The sequence below is a fragment of the Canis lupus genome, chromosome 38 (genome assembly GCF_003254725.2).
Source record: "Canis lupus dingo isolate Sandy chromosome 38, ASM325472v2, whole genome shotgun sequence".
In the NCBI taxonomy this organism is placed as follows: Eukaryota; Metazoa; Chordata; class Mammalia; order Carnivora; family Canidae; genus Canis; species Canis lupus.
Genome location: NC_064280.1, coordinates 12,873,403 through 12,893,795, shown reverse-complemented (window position 1 = coordinate 12,893,795; position 20,393 = coordinate 12,873,403). Strand labels below are relative to the sequence as shown.

General features: G+C 42.4%; 1 protein-coding gene and 1 long non-coding RNA gene across 19 annotated transcripts in view; one reads left to right on the top strand and one right to left on the bottom strand.

Moving 5' to 3' along the window:
- Positions 1-20,393, top strand: part of ESRRG (estrogen related receptor gamma) — a 618,648-nt gene that overhangs the window by 38,846 nt on the left and 559,409 nt on the right. For 4 of the 18 annotated variants that reach the window (XM_049106944.1, XM_035711218.2, XM_035711230.2 and 1 more), the window contains exon 2: positions 6,200-6,366. The exons of 4 other annotated variants lie outside the window; for them this stretch is intronic. The gene's annotated coding sequence lies outside the window, so the exon portion shown is untranslated. Of the gene's footprint in view, positions 1-6,199; positions 6,367-6,900; positions 7,202-7,295; positions 7,481-17,991; positions 18,234-19,394; positions 19,524-20,393 lie in introns of those variants that run through there. 10 more of the 18 variants (XM_049106945.1, XM_035711233.2, XM_035711227.2 and 7 more) reach the window with 4 other exon arrangements.
- Positions 255-7,276, bottom strand: LOC125754558 (uncharacterized). Its single transcript, XR_007409161.1, has 2 exons — positions 7,014-7,276; positions 255-880 (listed from the first exon to the last, which is right to left on the bottom strand). It is a non-coding gene; the product is annotated as an uncharacterized LOC125754558 (long non-coding RNA).

The following is a 20,393-nucleotide window of genomic DNA, read 5'->3' as shown; positions in this document are numbered from 1 at the left end:
CTTTACTCCCTTATGATAACAGTATACATAAGGTTGCATAATAAGCGGCATATATAGTGCAGAGAGAGGCCCCTTCTGAGCAAAGCACTAGTATAGCATGGCCTATCAGTAAGGCTGGTGCTACTTTTCCCACTTCCCAGATTATCTAAAGAGTTTTCATGGTGTAGAAACAGATGTAGGCAAATGTTCTCCCCTGATAGTAATTTATTCACTTAACATCCCTGGAGCACCTACTGTGTGCTAGGCCCCAGGAGTGAAAAGGTAACTGAAACGTTTATTACACTAAAGGCATATACCATTGAGCAGCAAAGGCAGACAATAATCACGATAAAAGACGGTGAACATAGTCATAGAAGTGTGTTGATGTTGGCACGGAGAAGGGGTGGTGGGTCACACTGGGCCATCACAGGGAAGAGACCTCCTGGGTTGGTTTACCAAGGAGGAGATTTGTGAAGCATGTCGTTGGGTTCCCTCTTTCCACCCCTTTGCGGATCCACCCCCTCCTCCAATGCTGGGGGCTTATTCCCTGAGGTGGGTAGAGCAGTTGTCAAAGAGGAAATCCAGGGGGGGAGCAGTTGAGTGACTTTCCCAGGGTCGCAAAAACAGTTGGAGGTAGAAATTAGACTCCCCCTCAAGTGTTCTGATTCCCAAGTCGAGTGTTCTTTCCATGACACCGAGTTTCCTCTGCTGGTTCAGCAACTGGCAGGGCCACATAGCTGAGAACACAGTCGGTAACATGTGGCATCAGGTGACATCTTGATTATTTTTTCCAGTCGAACCTGGTTGCCAAAGAGAAGTCTTTCTCCCTTCTGAACCCAGGCAGTGAATGTACTATCTCAAATGGAAAATACAGCCTTGAAATGAAGAACTCTAGAAAGCCCTAGGTGTAAAATAAAATCTGAGATGGATAGTTCTATTCAGAAATGTATGGTACAAATACAGGTGTCTATAAATATTTAAAATCACCAACACTATTTTGCCTTGGGTATTATATAGTTTCATATTTTACAAATTAGACTTTATTCAAATACATGCAATTTTATTTCAGACACCCCTAAGTCATTTGCATTCATCATCCTCCCTCCCCGCCCCCCCACCTCTATCACCAGCTTATGCCACTGCCAATTCACTAATAATCCCCAAATACATTTCTCCAACCACAGATTTCTTTTAAATCTTTCCCAAGGCCAGTGGAATCTGGCTATTTCATAGGCCTTTAAACCTGACATATCCCAAACCAATTTTTTTCTTTTCTTAGCATAGGCTTAAACTGTAACTCCTTAATATCTACTATTAATTTAGTTGTCGACGTGCAGTACTTCAGCCTGTTGATCCCAGGTCCCTGCCAAATATCCCTCCATCCCTCCTCCCCACCTCACTGCCATACTTCTACTGTTCCAGGCCTTTGTTCTTTGCCTCCTCACAGCTAAGTGGACCGTAACTGTATCCCCAGAAACATTGAGTATTTTCCTCCACTTAACTCACCTTAGTACATGGAGAATTGTGCAGCCAGCTTAAACAAAACCAGAAACCTCCTCTTATTTTATTTCAATATTCAGAACTCTCTAAAAGGCTAGTACATTGTCCCGTGTCAGTTAAGTAAAATACCTTGACAATAAATTTCTTTGATGATTGAAGCTTTTACCGTGTCTCAAGGCCATCATTCTGAACGCTGGTGATTATTATACACTGTCCATGTTGCAGTCAGCATGACATTCGGCTTAAAGGAATGTATTATTCTCTTTAAGTTCAGTTTTAAAATAAACTATTCTTACACCAGTGGTTCTTAGCCTTTCTGGAGTCATGAACCCTTCTGAGAATATGACGAAAGTTACAGGTCTTAAGAACCGTGCAGACACACATGCATATGCACTCACATTTTGCCTACAATTTTAAGACTTTTAAAAATCCATCCATGGATCCTTAGAGCTATCATACAATCTGGCTTGAGGACCCCTGTAAATTGTTTTCATTATTTCATGTCAGAGGCATGGTATACATTTCTGTTTTATTATTTACTTACTTTAAATTTTATTTATTTATTTCAGAGAGAGAGAGAGAGAGAGAGAGAGCAATTGAGTGGGGGTGGGGGGCAGAGGGAAAGGGAGAGAGTCCAGACTGTATGCAGAACATGGAGCCTTTTGCAGGGCTCAATCTCATGACCCTGAGATTATGACCTGAGCTGAAACCAAGAGTCAGATGCTTCCCTGACCAAGCCACTCAGGGGCCCCTAAATTTCTATTTTAAGGAGGTGTTCTAATTACCTTGGTCCTAGTTGATGTGATTAGCTGTAATATTTTCCCACAGTTTGTACAGGTTTTGAGTATGGACTGGGACAAGGGGATTTCTCCACAATCATCCTCGGCTAGCTAATGGACTTTGTGAAGTCCTCTAACCAGCAAGAAGAAATCAACTTCGATTCTCAGCCAGGGGACCTTATGTTCTATTAACGTTGTACAGTTTTTTAGAAAATCAACTCTGGTCTGAAATGTGGTCCATCTGCCGTGATAATATTTTGTTGTGTTGGAAGAGTGCTATCGCTTCTGCCGTGTCATTTTATCCTCATAAAAACCGGTGAGACGGTCCATGAGTGATGAGACTTCAGTAAGGTCAAATCAGGAAAGCAACACTGGAAGGGGCTTTCTCAAAGTTAGCTGCAAAGAGGAAATATGGAGGAGGCTCTTTTCTGGTTCTAGATCCTGAATCTCTTCACCATAAACCCGTGCTCTTCAATTAACTTTGTGATTTAATTCAAGCTAAGTATGAGTCTAAGGCATCTAGGCAAAAATGGTCGGATCGGTTCCTATCGAATGAGGTCTGTTTAACCATCTGATTGTTTTAGAAACAAAGTTATAGGCAAGTGTGAATGATAGCCAGTAATATTTTAGCTGCTATGGTGGGCTATTGGTACACTCAATTAATTATTTTATCTCATATAAAAGAGACCATCTTAGATAAGTTCAAACACATTTTTGTATATGGATTTTTTCGAGCTACCCTTAAGTATACCCAGAAATTAGAAATATGACCTTTGTTAGCTTTACCTGAGCTCCTTAGCATATTCTTTGTATCTCCGCCCAAAAAACAGTCTTCCTAGGCTGAGCCCTCTTTTTTTTCTTTTTTAAAAAGATTTTATTTATCCATTCATGAGAGACACAGATAGAGAGGCAGAGACATAGGCAGAGGGAGAAGCAGGCTGCCTGTGGGACTCTGCTGCGGGACTCAATCTCAGGACCCCGGGATCACGACCTGAGCCAAAGGCAGATGCTTAACCACTGAGCCACCGAGGCACCTTCCGCCCTCTTTTTCTTTGTCTCCCACATCCTGTTTCAGACTTGTAGAAGCTTAGAGTCGGATGGACCCTGGAGTTAAATTTCTTCTTGTGCGAGAGGGAAACTGAGGCCCAGGATTATGGAATAATTTGCCAGAGGTTACACACGGCTAATCAGTAGCAGAAGCAAGATGAGATCACAGGTGTCGCAATTACTGGTCCTCACTTATTTTCCTATCTTTCTAAACAGAAACATTAATGTGACACTCGGAGAATTCAAAATACAACAGAAGAAGGCTCAAGACAGCTAAAAAAGCCACAATGATTAAGTTTTCTTCACCAGCCCCCACACATATGACATTCTAACTCATCATCAGCTGCTTCTCCAATTAAATAATTCTACCTCTGATCTTACTTGATTGTTTTGAGGGACTATCTGAAATACGGACAAAGAAGCTCGCAAGTTTTTCAGTTAAAAGGATAAAACTTTTGCTTCATAAAACTTGCAGTTTCTGTCAGATGGAAAAGTGGCATCCTAGCTCTCCAAAGGGCAGTTCTGTGTCCCTCAGTACATCAGAAGCGATTTAAGGACAGCCAGTGTTGTCTTTAGGCAAACCGGAAGAGGCAGGGAAAAAAAAAGTGTAATGCTGTCAGAAAGGAATTGAGAGAGGAAGAAGAGATGAAAAATAAACCCCAGAAACAGAGAACAGTGATGTCACACGTAGAAGTGAACAGTGTAGAACAGAGAGAGAGAGAATGATCAATACACCCAATAATAGTAAATAATGGCTTTGTGGGCAAAGTAGGACTTGAACTTGGCCTTGGCCAATAGCTAGAACTTGAATAGCAAAGAGGCGGAAGGGGGCATCAAATGCTTGGGCGGTGACCTTGGAGTTAACACAAGGTGAAGTGGGTGGTGGGTGAGCAGCCTGGCCGCAAGACAGGAGGAGGAAGACATGAAGTGGAATCGGGACGTAGGGTAAGCAGAGAGCTTGATGGTGAGGTCTCAAGGCATTTGAATCCCAGCTGTGCAACTCTGGGCAAATTACTTAACTTCTCTGTGTGTGCCTCCCTTTCCTTGGGTAGAATGGGCATACCAATAATCCTCTCGTGGTCTTGTTGAGAAGCTTTAATGAGATTTACAAACTCTAAACACAAGCAAAGTTTAAGACAGCACCTTCTATGCATTCCATCCAACTTAGTAAGCAATTTTTTCCCCCTTTGGTTTGGTTGGAAAGTTAAACTGAACATGCTACAACAATATTAACTATTATATTTAGGGTGAAGGCCAGAAAATAAAGACTTGAATGTAGTCTGAAGAGTTTGGACTTGAATAAACAACAGAGAGCAGCTCTTGGCCACAGGTGGATTTAGAGAATCCGGGTTTAGGAAGAATCTATCAAACTTCAGAGGACTGGAGGACTCTGCCTCTACTCTGCTCGTTGCTCAGATATCTCACCCGCTTGGCTGCCTGCAGAGGCATGTGGGTTGCTGGCAAACAGCATGGAAGGCATTTGTCCGGAAAAAAAAAAAATGGATTTCAAGAGTTTAGCCAAATTTTCATTTTTATTTAAAATAAAATAATAAAATAATTTTATTTTTTTGCAGTGGCTCTTTAAAGGTCCAATCTAAGGCTACTAAGTAATAAAGCTGGAGAACCAGGGTGATAGATTGAATATTAATAAGCCTCTCTTGGATAGTTACTAAAAAGTAGATGATACCTACTGAGTTCTGAGTAGGCCCTTGCCTTCTTTCGCATCATCTTTGACACCGATGACCTCTAAGCCCTGGACAAGACTGCACCAGTTCATCTTTCTGGCATTATAAGGAGACTGATAAGCAGAGCCAGAAAGCTGTGTCCAGTTGTTAGGGGTGAGGAGGCACCGTTCAAGTTTTGGGATCTAATAGTCAAGAGTCCTCAGACACTCTTCCGGGCTACTTCAGTGAGGCTCTTCAATTCTGATCCTCTGGTCTTTGCATAACTACAATATCCTCCCTATGGAACTTGCTAGTCATTCTTGATGTAGGACTCTAAAGGGAAAAGACCTAACAAGTTACTTGCTATTTGCATTAAATTTAGCCAGCCTCTCAAAACAGGTAAACTAGTCTTACACCTACAGCAGCTGCAGATGATCTTGGATGAGATCAAAAGTTTTTTCTCCCAATCAGCTTTGCTTTTCAGATGTGACGCTCTCCTCCACGCTTTTATTTTTTGCAACCTTGGCTCATGCTGTCATCTTTAAGGGATTTGGAATCTCTGGGCAAATGACTTTACCAATCCATGATGGTGACCAAGGTCAAAAAGAAAGAAGCGTGTAGGGGAAAAAAAAAAAAAATCCCTAAGCCCATTCTTCTGCTCCAGATGGGGAATTAGCGATAAAGAAGGGCAAAATATCTGCCAAACCAGGCACTAGATATTTATTTTCCAGTAATGCGCATATGGTGATTAATATGCACAATATTATGATTAATAGAAGCTACATAAAACACACCGATGTACAAATAACAGAAACTGTTCTAAGATGTGATCTCCGCTTTACCTGTCACGTGGTCCCACCACCTCAACTACATCCCCGTGCTTGCAGAAATAAATATTAAGAGTTATTGTTGAGACCTTTCCTCCTGATTCTAGAGAACGTAATGATAAAAATGACAAATAACAGTGGATAGCCGGCAATAATATCTTTGTGTTCAGAAAGAAAAGTTTTCCTGCTGCTGTAGAAGAATTTGGATAAAGAGCCAGTTATCCTTTCTGCCCTTCCAAACTCCCCTGGTGGGTCGGATGCCAGGAGTTCCCCCCTCACCCCCCAAATTTCCTGATGTGTCTGTAGAGCCCCTCAAATAGGGGGCTTGGGCTTTTATTTCTCTCTCTCTCTCCCTCTGTCTCTCTCTCTCTTTCTTCCCTGCCCCCCTTCCCATTTTTAAAAGGCTTTAAAGAACATCTCTGGGAGACAAAAATAGCTCCAGTTGTGAGAGGCCTACACACCGAGAAGGCATCTGAGATGCAAGTCAGCAAGTGCGAGCCGCGAACATGAGTGTCTGGCCCGGGGTGGATGCTCCTCGCTGTCTGGGTGCTGATTCTCTGCCAGGGCCCGGTGGGTAGAAGGGAAAATGATTTTGCAAAGGGGGGGGGTGGGTGGGTGGGAGGAGCAGGGGGTGTGTGTGTGGGGGTCGGGGTAGGTGTGGGGTCCGCGCCCCCGGGGCTGGTGGAGGAGGGGGGGGGGATGGAATCGCGACCCCAGCATCGGAGCTGCGGGGGTGGGAGGGGTGTGTGTGGGGGTGCGTTCCTCTCCCTCCCCCCTCCCCCCCCCTCCACGTTTTTTAAAATTTATTTTGCCCGGGCGGGGATTGGCGCCGGTCAAAAGGGAGCAGTTGGCACTGAATGTCACCCTGAAGGTAAAATGAAAGACAAAAGATGAACGCATGCTTGCTTTCCCTTTGCAGCGGCTGCTGCGGCGGCGGCAGTGGCAGCAGGATTTAAAGGGGAAAAAGGAAAAAACCCCATACGCACAGATATAGATATATATATATATATATATATATATATATATATATATATATATATATACATGCACACACACACACACACACACACACCCAGAGGCGTCAATGATGCCAACGCAATAATGCCATCAAATCATGACAGTGCCGGGAATTTTTTTTTTTTTTTAAAAGCACAGATATTTATTTTTAAAAAGAGAGAGGGAGAGAGAAAGGCATGCAAACAGAAACGTGCACATACCACGTAGCCACCCGAGGAGAACCTGGCGGCCTCGCTCTTCTGCTGCCAAGTTATCATTGAGAAAACAGACAGGCATCATGACGTCCTGGGTCACAGGGAGTGCGGATCGACGCTACCAAGAGCGAAGGGAGGCGCCTCGGCGCTCCGGCTAGCCGCGGGCGCCCCTCTGGCCCTGGCCGCCCGGCTCGGTGAGTGCAGCGCCGCTCGGGACGCGGACCCCGGGGGCCAGGCCGGGCCCGCGCCCGCGGGGGCAGCGCGGGGGGCCGTGCCCTTGCCGCCCGCCGGCCGCCCAGCACCCCTCGCCGGCTGAGGTCGCGGGAGCCCAGCTGAAGGAGGCGTGTGTAAGATGTGCACTGTTCCTGCATGGGGGTTTTGTAGACTTTCCTAGCCCAAGAAACCGGCTTCGGCTTCTTTAAAATCCCCGACGACTCACCTGATTAACCTGCTGCAGTTCTGACCCTGCCAAGGTAACCGGTCCAAACCCTTATCATCAACATCTGGAGACAGACATTTGCATCTGGGGCATTCTTGATTTGCAGTCCTGGTGGAAATCTCTATGGCTAATCTACCCCCCCTCCCTCCCCAACCCCCTCCACCTTCCCCTTTCACTTGTTTAGAGTCTCTTGGAAAAAAAAAAAAAAGAGAGAGCAAAAAAAAAAAAAAAGAAAGAAAAAAGAAAAAAAAAAAAAAGAAGAAGAAGAAAGCCACCCCTCCCTCAATAACACAGCCCTAAGTGCCCTCCGCCTCTTGTAGACTTGCCTTACCATGACTGCAAAACTGTCAGCGTGTGTGTGTGCTGGAGACACAGAGAAATTCTGGTTTCAGTGAGATTTGTTCTCTCAACACCTCTCCCCTCCCCCTCCCTGGGGAGACTTCAGGGCTCGGGGAAAGTGGCAAAGAGTGAGGGCAGAGTTAGGGCCCCGGGCTGGGAGGGGCTGGGGCGAGCCCTGGGGCCTCTGGGGCGAGGGGGCCTGGGGAGGGGGTCGCCGGGGGGCACAGGGCGGTGTCAGGAGTTGAGGACTGCTGTCGTGGGCTGGGAAATCCTTCTGCTGATTGCTGCTGCCGTAGCCCCACTTGTCTCCTCCTGCCCTCTGCGCCTCCTTCCCTCCCGGCTCCCGAAAGCGGTTCACCTTCCAGAGGGAGGGAGTCTCCGAAGTTGCACGGAGGTCATTGAAGTATCTCAAACCACCTACCCCCTTGCGCCCCTCAAGTCTATCAGGAGCGGCTGCAGGATAGGGCTGCCCTCCCCACCCCACTCCTTGCTGGGTGACAGGAGGTTCTCCCAGGGAGAAAGACACAGAGGGCAAATCCCCACCTCCTTCTCCCCTTCTCTTCCCTTCCGGCAACCTTTTCCTAGCTGCACCCCCTCCCCCTTTCAGAATCTTAATGAGCAATTCTGGAAGAGTCCAAAAGGGCCTGGAGAAACCCCCGCCTGCCTCAGTGCCTTGGAATGATTATGTATGTGTTTATTTATTGTGCTTGCCTCGGTGATGTTGCGACTTGCCACATGGGTCTGCTTAGGCTGGGGAGGCACGTTTGCTGTGTTTGTGTTGTAGTACCAGAACCAGTGGCCGTGCAGCAAGACACAGACACACGCAGAAAGCAAATGATGCTGCTAACATAAACCAGAGGGCAATGTTGAAAATAGCACCTTCTCCCTTCTGTCTCCCTCTCTCTTAAAAAAAAAAAAAAAAAAAAGAAAGAAAGAAAGAAAGAAAGAAAGAAAGAAAAGGAAGAAAAAGAAGAAGAAAAAAAAATTGCCAACACGTGAGTTAAGAGAAGCTGTTGGGTCCACATATGACCTCCTACTACTTTCCGAACACTAGTGCTTAATACTTTAAGTCAGGATCAAGAGACCTGCGGATGTTTTGAAGTGGTTCAGAGCAGCTGAATGACTTGGTCTAGTTTTGAAGAGAAACTCTCCTTTGTTTCTCACGCTGCCCAAAGACCAAATAGGGGAGTGTGTTTGGAAAATGCTCAAATTCAGAAGCAGCAGGCAAGAGACCAGAGGAGGAAGAAATGTCCTCAAGGGGAAGGCAGGGAATGGGATTGGGGAGGGGTGTCAGGGTTCTTGGTGTCTTTTGTTGTTTTTTTTTTTGGTTTGGTTTCGTTTTCTCCTATCCAGTAGATTTGATGTGATCAGAATGAGGTAGGCAACGTAAGAAACAGTCCTATCATCGTGGGAAAGAGAGGGAAATTTAAACAGCTCTCAAATCCGAGCTGAGGAATAGCAGACAGAAATAAGGTGCGTGCAAACATTGGTGGAGATCGGGGTGACATTGACGGGGCTTTATTTCCTTCAAATATGAAGAGAGTCAAGTAGATCATAAGACAGGCCTAGATGACCTTTGAGGCAGGTATTTGCCTGTGGTGCATGACTGTTGTTTTTATTAAAAGTTCTTGTAACTCTTTAAACTCCCATCATGTAGACGTGTGTGTGTTGAGAATGATGTCAGGTAGCCCATAAGACTGTCCATGGACTCAGGTGAGGAAGGTCAATAAAAGAGGATTTATTTTCTTTAATAAATCAAAGTAGCATTTAAATCTCTGTGCCCGGTATGAGGGAGACCTGCTGGTCTTCTTTCACAGGAATCGAGAGGGGAGCAAAGATACTCTGATAGGTGGTGCTTTCACAGAAGGGAGCAGATCAATCGATTAGGTTTCCATGCGTGTGCCACTCAATTTCTTCTGTGCAATTTTTCCAGAAATTAAAAGGTAACCAAGAGAGTACCATGTTCCCATCTCCAACTGAGCACCACTTATTACTGCAACGGTATTTCAATATTAAGTGATCTTGAAGATATTTCATCTTTCATTTTGAGTTCTGAATTTGAATCAGCATGAGAATGGCAGGGCAGCAAAGTAAGGTAAAACTAACCAGGCGCACAGCTGATGGTTGGGGAAAAGTGTCGCTGAGAATTTCTGGGGCTGTTGTCAGCAACCTTGTTTACAGGGACATTTTGGTTGCATCTAGAATTTTAGCGAGAGCCTGCCAATGATAATGGGCTTATGTTCGAAATTGATCCTAAGTGTCTCTTTTTTTCCTCCTTCACAGACATGCTCTGCACACCTTAGCCAAACACTCAAGGCAAAACTTTGCTGAAGCCCCATGACATTTTCTAATATAGACAAATCCCTGGATTAGTGTGTCACAGGAAGAGGGGAAATTTATCAGGTTCTCTTTTTGTTTACGGATGTGTTGATACAGGTAGCTTTAGTCCTGTTTGGGTTTTTTTCTTTTTTTTTTTAATGTCTTGTGTGCTTGGCTGCCTTAAATGCAAAACAAATCATATTCGAGGAAGTTGAAGTATGCCTTACAGACTGACCTATAAAATTAATTTCAATTAGACATCGAAGAGCTCATTATCCTGGTGATGCAGATTTATGACCCCACGTAGGGATTTTTGTGTTTGTTTCAAAATTGTTGGAAAACTGCAGGAACAAAAAAAAAGATTTTGAGGGAAATGCCAAAAGCCACATTAATGAAGAAAAACAGTGTTGAGATACTTTTGAATAATAGATAGGATATATGTAATGGTCAACCACAAGATAAAATTTTTACACAGTATTTTTATGGCTTTAAATTGGCTGCATTGTAAACTAAGCTTACTACTCTATTAAGTCATTATACTTTTCAATTATTTAACATTTCTGGCCAACCTATCTTCTGTGGTCTTTTTCTGTACACATCAGAAATGATATGTACAGTAGTGATCGCTTGTTGTTGATGTGGGGAGTTTGCAGCGGAGCAAGGTTTGGTTTTTAACTCCTTGGGACGAATGTTACAAAGAATGTGCGGAGGAGAAAGAATGGTATGGAAACAGACAGAGCCCTATGAGAATGGAGATGACTACAGCATCGAGATGTACCTAATACAATTTGAGTTATTCTCACTAAGAAACCTTGACAGTATCTGCCTTCTAGGTACTGTGCATTTGGAAATACTATATCTCCATTTAAATGCAGATCTTCTGTTTTCTCCAGGGAACAGTTGGTGAATCTTTCAATTGAACCACCGGTATGAGAAAACCAACTGAAAATTTTGCCATGAACAATAGAATCTGTCATTTTGAAGTAATGATTACCAACTTTTATAATATTGTGATTTAAAAAAAAAAATTCCTTTAAAATGCCAAAGTCATTTGTGAAGTCAAAATCACATACTCGGCCCTGGTGCAAACAAAGAAATTTTGTCTTGTCACTTTGTTGTTGGTTTTTTTTAAGCTGCGAGATGATTCAGCTTTGCAATTCAGTTTTTAGGTTAGCACTGCCATCCCAATAGAGTCAGAGGGCCTAAGGGAGCAGCGCAGGGAATTATGAATAAGTTCTACATGCTTGTCACGCTGCTGTGCGAGCAGATGGGGACGAGGTGCCGTAGGAGCGTTTAAGGACCTTTCTCTGGAATGATCTTCTTCTTGATTATTTTGAGCCTCATTTATAATAGTACCTTGTGTTGGAACCAATGGTGGCGGCCAAAAAGGAGAGGCAGGGCCTGCGTGGCCTTCTTTTAAGAGATGATTGCAGAAGTAATACAGGCCTTTGACATAGAATGTAGACACACCGTCTGATGGGTTTGGGATGTTCAGATGGAGATAACTGGAGAAATCTGTGCACGTCTTGAAATACAAATTCCTGAAGTTACACAGCATAATGATGTTGAGTCTCTGAGTTTCTTGATCACATAGCCAGGGAGGTTTTCTTTTTCTTAGAAGGTAGATACCAGTCATTCACTCAATCCTGATGATTTCCAGCCCTGGAAGGCCCCTGCCTCCTCAGCTCACCTTCTCCTTTGCTTTGGCTGTAAAGCCCACCTCCTGTACCCTCTCCGACCGCACACCCTATATAGATATTTCATAGTGCGCTTATACCATTATACCTATAATTGTGAAGAAGGATCATCGATAGTTTTCAAATCAGGCCTTTGTTTATATTTCTATTACGATGGACACTTTGTTCATTTAGACGAGGGAAGGATCACAGTTACCGTAAAAGAAGGTCGAATGTCTTTGGAATCTCTGTGATAAAATGCAAGACACTGGCGATTCAAAGATATTTTTATTTACTTAGGACACTTAGGGCTGTTTCAGATGGGGCACCTGCTAAAATAAATAACGGGGATGGGACTCTCCAGGAAGGGTGCTAATTAATGAATGTGCTTATTTTATACAAACACGTATAAATATGCATGCCGGACATTGTCATTGTTTACTGTTTTGAAGATTCAAATTCAGGATGTTAGCATTGTGTGAAGCAAAGCAAAACTTTTGTATAATCCTGGTAGATACTTGTGCAGTAAACAGTGTTTCCAGATTATCTGCGTTACCAGCGTGGCCCATTTAGATTCTATCTGGCTTTAAGATATATTAGGTTAATAAGGCTGATTTTATGACCAATATAATTTATATTCACAAATACCTGTTTTTATTAGCACAATTATAGATTGTGAAGCAAATTTCCATATATGTTAAATACTTAGAACAAGAATAACTAACATTTGTATAGTGAGTTACAGTATATAACCATACATTATCCATAAGCTGCTCTTTGGAAGAATATTTATTGCACTTTCTTACTCAAGAAGGCAATCAGTTTTTACAATATAAACATTATAAGAAAATACATTTTTTTAATCAGAGTTTTTTCCCCTACTTCCATCCTTCCCTACATCCATGCCTCCCTTCCATCCCTCCTCCTCTCCCTTCCTTTTCTCTTCTTTCCTCTCTTAATTGGGAAAAAAACCTAATGACTTTTTTTTTTTTTTTGGTGGTGCTTGCATAATTGCTTATCCCACATTTCTATTTAAAAAGGAGCTTTAACAAGCAACCCAACATGATTTTTGGAATATATCTTCTGTCTACCAGTGTTCTTGAGGAAAATATAAGGTTGCAGAAATCATTTCATGCCCTGTATGTTTTCAAACATAAATCAGGAAAATTGTTAGCGAGTTATAGCTCTTCTTAGAGACTGTGGCTATCGTGCTATAGTAAACACAGGCTATATATTTTTCCAAGTTATTATGTGTGGAGAGAGATCCGAAGTTGGCTATTTAGATGAACAGTTTAATTCAGTTATTAGAAATTCATTTTCTATTTAGTATGAACATTTATTTTCCAAAGGTTGCAGAAATGGGACATAATACCTGATGATCCTTTGGATCAATCACCTTCAGAGTTGGAAATTTGCTCTTTTTAGCTAATGTGTCTATGACTGAACATCGATCTTCAGCTAAGGATCAGTTGAAATGGTCATAAGCATGGTTTATAGTTTGATCCGGTTATCTTCTTTATCCGAGACCAGTGAACCTTTGTTTCCTCATTTCTAAGTGAAGGGGTTTGACTTGATGTCTCCAACTTACTGCAAATCTGTGATTCTGCGTTAGTGATTGATTAGTAATGAATCAACCTATTAATTATACTCCTGTTTATTTCCATTCCATAAACTAATTATTTACTGAAGTCTGGCCTTTGCTATGACCAGAAATATTAGTAAGTAGAGTAAGAAATGTGCTCAGGTTCGTGGTGAAAAGCCTCATGAAATTTAGACACTCAGGGGTTTACGTGAAAACTTTTCATTTGGAGATCAATTATTAGCTATTCAAAACACACTTTTTTCCCCTACATAAAACAATCTTAAATGCTGACTACTTTCCTAGGCTAGACTGTAAAAGCCTATGCTAACTTATTGGAGTGAAATATTGTGTATCAGTGATGAAAAAATATGAAAAAGAGTTCTATTATGATACAAGTGATAAACATAACATAAAGGCAATAAAACTGAATGATAGTTTATCATTTATCTAGACTCTGGAGGGTTGATGTTTAAGAGAAATGCACATATAACTGGAAGTTAAAAAGATAGATGGAAACTATTGCAGAGCGTGTGAAAGGGATTTTTAGAAACTTTCAGGATTTTTAGAGGCTGGTTGCAAAGTATATGGCTTCTCTTTCCCTTGGAATAGTGTAACATTAGCACTACTTCTAAGTTTATCACCTGTGATAAGATTTGTTTTTTGACACCCAAATGCACTGAAAAGCAGGAGAGTGAAGAAAAATGGAGAGAAAATTATTCTCTGAAGTAATTGGCCTAGAAGTGAGAGACTCGAAGATGGAAGGCATATGAAGATAGAGGAGAGAGGCGCTGTGTGTGCGTGTAAGACAGTCTGGTCTGCATCTAATTGATGGTTGGATGAGACACCAAAAAGAAAAAGGGGAAACTAATATGTACACATTCTTCCCGAAGGGAGAGTATGTTATAGGATGTTAGCTATGTGGAAAAGCTTACAAATTAGACATAGAGCATCCGTTTTAATATTTTTGCTGGGTCACTTATTGCCTGTATGATCTTGTGACTTTATTAAATTTTGGGAATTTTTTTCCTATCTGTGACAAGGTAAATAATAGAAGCATCTACTTCCAAGTTGGTTGTAAGAGTTGAGGGAGACTCATGAGTAGAAAAGCACTTGAAAACTATATAGTTTTATGCGGTGAGGAAAAGTCATTGGGTCAACCCAGGTTTGACAGAGTCGTGGGTCGGTTTGTTTGGCTCCAGAGTGGTCTTTGGTAGACATATTTCTTGCACAATGTAGTCCAAGAACTGTGGTAGGTACTTTACATATTACTTGATTTAGGGAGGAAGCAGGAAATAGTATGCAGCTGGCCAGTTGAATGTAAGAAGCCTGATAATCCTAACTTCTACAGTGCCAGTTACCTAAGGAGCACGTGTACTTTCCCTTACAGATGGCCACAGCTTATCTAAAAATAACGAATGATTTTGGAAAGAAAAAGAGAGTATTCAGAAATGGTTTTCCTTGTCTCAACCACTGCCTGTCATTTGCATTTTTGCCATGACATTGATATTAATCTATATTTCCTGGATTTTTGTTAAGGCTGAAGGAATCATTGTTTGGCAGTAAGTGCTTATAAATAATGATACAAATTCCATTTAAAAAAATATTTCCAGGATGCAACAGAACTAATTAATGTAATACATCAGTTGAACTCCAAGCTCTAGATACTATACAGATCTCTTTCAAGAATATTTTTATTTTTCTGTATGAATCACTGATAAATGTCTAGCCACTTCCTCCATCAGAAGTGGTCTACATTTTAAAGCCCCAAATGAATCAGATCAATAATGATTCAATAAATTTGGATTGTATATATAGACACTATACAAAAAAAAAGCGAAAACAAAAACAAGCAGATCCAAAAATCCGCTGCGATTCTGAGACTGGCCTGATGCTCTGCTCTGATTCACCAGATAATGATCAACGGAATTTTACACATTGTGATCTGTTAACCTAGAAACTGAAGTGAACCTAGAAATCAAGATGTCTTGGGATCAAGTTGAATTTAAGAGTAAATATTTAATTGCTCTCATCAAAATTCATTAGGCCTTCTATGTCTAGCATATACGCTGAAGAAGAAACAAAGAAAACAATCTTTGAGAGTTTTAATCATGAGTCAGTGTTAAAAACTTTGACACATATATAATCATTTGGAAAGAATTGAAGACACAGAGCACATGAGCAGAAGGCCACCGATTGCTTCTAAATCCTTATTTGTTGGGGAGTTCTGTTTTTCTGTGACATTGACTATAAATTGTAAAATGGACTCAGCTTGAGTTTCTTTTAAATATAGGAAATTTTTATTTTTAAATTTTTTTATTAAAAATTTTTTTTAAAGATTTTATTTATTTATTCATGAGAGACACAGAGAGAGAGGCAGAGACATAGGCAGAGGGAGAAGCAGGCTCCCTGTGGGGAGTCTGATGTGGGACTCGATCTCAGGTCCCTGGGATCATGACCTGAGCCAAAGGCAGACACTCAACCACTGAGCCACCCAGGGGCCCAAATACAGGAAAATTTTAAGTGCCCTAGTATGCTTACGTATCAGGCTAGATCCGTCAGAGAATACAAAGTCATTTTAAGATATAGTCACCCTACTCTAAGTAGATCTTTAGGGAAGTACAATATATATATATACACGAGATAGTATAATAAGGATAGCTGTATAATGTAGAATTATGCAAAAAATTAATTCTGCGTGGCAAATTCGTATACATACACTATGAAAAGCGTGCAACAGAATTGGAGCTTGGGTTGCTATTCAGGCTGTCATTTACTAGCTATGTGGCCCTGGTCTCTTTAAGCTGTGGTTTTCCCATTTGTAAATTGGGTATAGTTTCATCCGTCTCACAAGCCTGTTATGAGGATCAAAGGAGAGAAGTATCTGAAAGGGTTCTTATGCTTTATCATAGAGACTACGGGAAGGATGGAAGAGAGAGAGCGAGCCCTGGTAGGCTGCATGTGAGAGTAGGGGATATGTCTGTTGACTTTGTACCCCCCAGTGTCTGGCACTATGCCTGTCGCCCAGACAAGGCTCAGGAAACATTTGTAAATGCTTGCATGCCAGGCCCTTGACGTACGTTATCTTTTACATCTTCACAGTAATCTTTAAAAAAAAAAAAAGATTTTATTTATTTGTATGTGAAAGAGACAGAGAATCAGAGGGAGAAGCAGGCTCCCTCTGGGGAGCCCAACATGGGACTCAATCCCAGGACCCTGGGGTCACGACTTGAGCCAATGGCAGACGCTCAACCACTGAGCCACCCAGGTGCCCCCACATCTTCACAGTAATCTTGTGCAGTAGACGCATTGTCACCATTTCATAGATGAGGAAATACATTCAGGAGATTTTAAGCACCTCCTAACCTCATGCAAGTAGGAAGTAGTAGGGTCAGGATGAGAAGCTAAGTCTACCTGGCGCCCAGGCCTAGGTTCTTTTCATTACATTACGTGGGCTCTCGAATCTAAGGAACAATAGCTTGGCCCAGAAGAAAAGCAAAGGCCTTGGATAATCCACCAGCTGCCCAGGCAGCTCCTGGGCTGGCTTTCAGAGAAGTAGGAGAACACCTTCCCGTGCTGTCTGACACATGGGACATGGCCTTTTGTTAAACTGTCAATTCTGATTTCTGCCCTTTGATGTAAAATGCACAATAGTGAGAAAATATCGTGTAATATACCAAAACCTAGACTTGTCATGGGGACAGAAGGGGGAAGAAGGGCAGCCAGGAACACAGGTAACAAAGTGGTTAACCAATGACTTGGAGACTTGGATTAAGTTTGTTACAGTGACCAGTGGTGAGTCTCTCTCTGTCTCTCTGTCTCTCTCTCTCATTCTCACTCTTTCTCTTACCCTCTCTTACTTTCCCTCTCAGAGTTAGCAAAGTCTAGCATTTCCATTCTGTTCCACATGAAGGGTGGTGAAGTAGGTAATCCCACTGCCGAAAGGCATTTCCTCTGTTCTTGGTGGCTTCCTTCCTCTCAGTATCCTTACGGCCTCATGATACTAGTGGCTTCTACTGACTGAAGTTTTGCAGTCCTTCCCAGTTTGTCATGAACAATAATAAAATGGCCTCCAAAGAAACAGTCATTTTAAACCTCCAGACTCTGGCTTGGGGAGCAGAATACAGAATGAGTTAACCACACCACCCTCTCCTGTATTTTTTTTCCCCCCTCAGTTTATTTGTGAGGAACATCAGAAGAGTGTTAACTACTCAAGATTAGTAACACACGGTGGATTTGAAGGTTTATGTAAGAGACAGAAGGGAAAAAAAAATGTTTTTAAATTGGGAGGCATTCAAAAAGATTCCGCGACAATACAGTACACGGTAGGTAGGGCGAGCAGAGACAGGGACTATATTTAAGATAAGTCCAGAGAATACCTTACCCTGTTGCCAGAGTCCAGTGGGTAAGGGTGTTTGGTTTCCCAGGAACTGCGCTAACATCCCCGAGATGAAACCCAGTTGGGGGGACACTTCCCACAGCCCTCCCTGACCCGGGGTAAGAGCGCTGGGTTGAATTGTGTGAAGTTGTCAAAGGTTGCTCTGCTCTCCAGCACTTGGCACCAGCTCTGCTGAAATGTGATGCCATTGGTTTTCAGTAAAGGTTCCTTTCTGCAGGGCTGCAAACACAGATCAGCTGCTACTGTGTATACACAACCAGGGAGCAGATCAACCAGCACAGTTAAAGCAGCCTTTTTAACCCTGAGACTTTCCAAGATCTCTTCTTCACGCAGGAAGTTTCCTTCTCTGTTGTCAGATTTAGCACTGTGCTCTTGTCATCAGATCCGAGCTAGGCTCCCTGCTGCACAGTAGAGAGGCTTCCTTAAGACATTTGTCCTTGAAACTGCACCAAACTCTTGGAAGAACCCAGAACGTGTAAGTATGTATGATTTAGGCAGCAATAGCACAGGGCAAAGCTGCAATCAACCATTATACAATATCCGATTAGCAGTGCAGGAGGGATTTTTCCGACGTTATGTTACATTCATTTTCAATTCGTTCTGAGGAAACAAATCAATTCTAGCTTCTGATACAGTGACTTTGCAGTAGATGGGGTTGTAATATGTTAGCTTTAACTATTTGCTGTTCTCATTTAGCATTTAGATGTGACTTGTGGGACAATTATTGTGGGCATTAAACTATAGAACTTCTAAATTTTTATTAGCAATTATTATTGTCGGTCATGTCCATCTTGAGAAACAAGTTTGCTTTGGGGACTGTTTTGAAAGAATTAACCACATAAATTCACAGACAATAGAGTGAATTTGTACCGTTCTTGCTCTCAATAAAACATATTAGTTTGCAGTTTTAATTTACTCGTAAAGAGCAATCCACTGAGGTTTTGTCTTAATTGAATCCTACCCAGTGCTGTCTGCTTGGTGTTTTACTGTCTTGTACGTATCTGTTTAAGTTACTTTGCTGGGATTGCAGTCTGGTTAAATCTGTATTTAGGCACTCTTTAGCTCCTGAGAACATTCGCAAAAAATGAAGGCGCACGCAATTTTTGAGGGGTGCCGGATTTGTTTTAAAGGGTGGTCGTATTACCCTTGAAGGATTTTTTTTTTTAGATGCACGACATGAATGGCTGGCAAGATGTAGACCACAGACCGAATACTCTGAGACTCTAAGTCAGATCTCAGCTTGTCCACTTTTGTAACTCCAACCAATAAAAGCCCCGTGCCCCCTTCCTATCAATTTTTAATATGCACCCATACTTATGTTTATAAGATTAATTTCTCTCAGATTAGTCTGATTGATAGCTGGATTGTGGTTTCTTAAGAGCTTGCTCCCTGAAACCCACAGCAGAGCTGCATGCCATTTAACTAGTGAATGTAAAAACGGGTAACCATGGATTCAGTCACCACTAACTGCCAGTGCAATGACTTGTTGTAAACAATACAAATGAGCCAGGAGAGCAGAGGCAACCAGACATGAAATGATTTTAATAGAAATTACGGTAAAAGGTCATCTGATGTATCTGCTTCTGTTCAGTTTTAAAGGGAAAGTCTTTCTTTTCTCCCCACCGCCCCCCACCCCCACACACCTCTTCCCAGTCAACCCAAGTAGATGTCTTCACAAACTTGGCAGGTCCCACTCTCTGCTTCCATGGAGAAGGGCGGCCAGTGTAATCCCGTGCACAGTGTGGTGACTTATGGATTTTCACTGGTAAGTACCTTTATTTTAGAAACAAAAAGGAAATCGGTGCATTCCAGGGCTTCCTTCATGGAAGGTCATGCTAATTGTGTGCTAGAAGTCCTCAAGCTTCCTGCACACAAGAAGGAATAAGTCATTTCGTTCCTTAGCTTTTCTGGTGATACAAGCGTCTTTTCTCTCCCTTCCTGAAGTCCCTGGATTATTTTGTAAACCCGATCTCTCTGAAAACTGTTATTGGCTCTAGAAGCAACTTCTGCAGTATGGTAATGAGCACACGCAGATACTGGGAGCGGTGCTGTGCCTCACTTCAGGGTCTCACCCGGGCACACCTTGGCCGAGTTCTGCAAGGACCAAGTTTTACAATCCCATTTGCATTTCTCTGGTAGGGATGGTTTCCGCGTGTGAAAATTATTATGTTCGTAAATTTGCCTCCAACCAAGAAATATTAACAACTTGTACCTGTGTGAAGTGTTAACCTCATGGTTGGTTTGGTGTACTGATACCAGCTATGCTTGTTAAAAAGGAAATGAAAGAAAAAGCACGAGCCGTAAAACTTGGGGGAGGAAGGGAGCCTTTAGAAGCCAGATTTAGAGGGTGGACCTAGCAGGTACCTGGTGTGCAGGAATGAGGGGCTCAGTCACTGTGTGGGTGACCCACGGGCACCCATGGGCACTTTAGGCCAAGGACTGTCTCTAGGTGTGTTGTGTATCAAGGTGAAACAGACCTGAACTGGTCTCTCGAGCCACACCTCCTGCCACATGCAGATGGTATAAATAATCGCATCATCTCAGAACAAAAGACAAAGCTGTATTCATATTTTACCTCCTTTTAACACACAGATACTTCTGAAGAGATGCATAATTGTACATGCATGGATGTCAT